Source organism: Myotis lucifugus, unplaced genomic scaffold (assembly GCF_000147115.1).
Source record: "Myotis lucifugus unplaced genomic scaffold, Myoluc2.0 scaffold_10953, whole genome shotgun sequence".
NCBI lineage: Eukaryota > Metazoa > Chordata > Mammalia > Chiroptera > Vespertilionidae > Myotis > Myotis lucifugus.
In genome coordinates this window covers 3,386-4,518 of record NW_005882001.1, presented here as the reverse complement: position 1 = coordinate 4,518, position 1,133 = coordinate 3,386, and the positions used below count along the sequence as shown (strand labels likewise).

The window sequence follows — 1,133 nt, the reverse complement described above, 5'->3', positions numbered from 1 at the left end:
TCAGCTGCCTCCTGCATGCCCCCTCCCTGGAATTGAGCCCAGCAACCCTGGCATGTGCCCTGACTTGGAATCCAACCGGCAACCTTTCAGTGAATGGGATGATGCTCAACTAACTGAGCCGCTTGGGCCAGGGTAGAATTTCCTTCCTTTTTTTTTTTTTGTTTTTGTTCTTTGTTTGTTTTATTTTTGCAACAGAGATCAGCTTTTATTGAATGTGTTACAAAAGAGCTAGTTTAGTCAAAAAGACCAAAGCCCATGTCATCATTAGACTCATCAAATTCTTCTTCTTTGCTTCCACTTTCTTCTCCTCGGCTGGGGCAGCAGCTGGGGCAGCGGTGGAGGGGGCAGGACCAGGGTCCCCCAGCCCCTACATTGCAGATGAGACTCCCAATGTTGACATTGGCCAGAGCCTTTGCAAACAAGCCTGGCCAGAAAGGTTCAGCATTTACACCAGCGGCTTTAATGAGGGCGTTGATCTTATCCTCCGTCACAGCCACTTCATCGTCGTGCAGGATCAGGGCCGAGTAGATGCAGGCGAGCTTCCAGACAGGCCATGGTGAGGGTGAGTGCTGGGCGAGCGCTGCCGGGAGCGGTGCTAGTCTCTGGAGGGCCTCACTCCAACGCAGGGCCTCACCCCAACGCGGCCGTAGCTTCCTCGGAAGAACCCAGCACCTTACGGCAGCTGGAGAAAGGGGGCAAATTTCCTTACTTTTTAAGGCTAAATCATATCCTGTCACTTTTCAAAAGAAAAATTGATTGAAATCTTATTTTTCTGACGAACTGCTGGCCAGGGTGAGAGGGGCACCTGTCTTAAAGGGTAAGAATCACAGCCCAGGGGGAGTTGGGTCCCTGCTTCCCCTTTCCCAGGTTGTTTCTCACCATGGCCGGTGTTAGTGCTTTGGTGTCACTCTCCCCTCCTCCCAGCAGATGGCAGCATGCTCTGAGCTGGGCCAGCAAATTCCAGTGGGAAAGAGCTGTAGCTGCTGGAAAAAGGGGGGAGGGGGAGGGCATTGTGACGCTGCCGAGGCTCTGCATTATCTGTGTTGAATCTCCCAGTTATTCTCTCCTTTAAGATGTGAAACGAAAACCTTCACTTCAACCATCATTTATGAAGAGTCATGTATACCAGCACT

At 51.3% G+C, this 1,133-nt stretch overlaps 1 pseudogene; it reads right to left on the bottom strand.

The window, feature by feature from the left end:
* Positions 1 to 222: 222 nt before the first annotated feature.
* LOC102433773 lies at positions 223 to 539 on the bottom strand (annotated as a pseudogene).
* Positions 540 to 1,133: the final 594 nt, after the last annotated feature.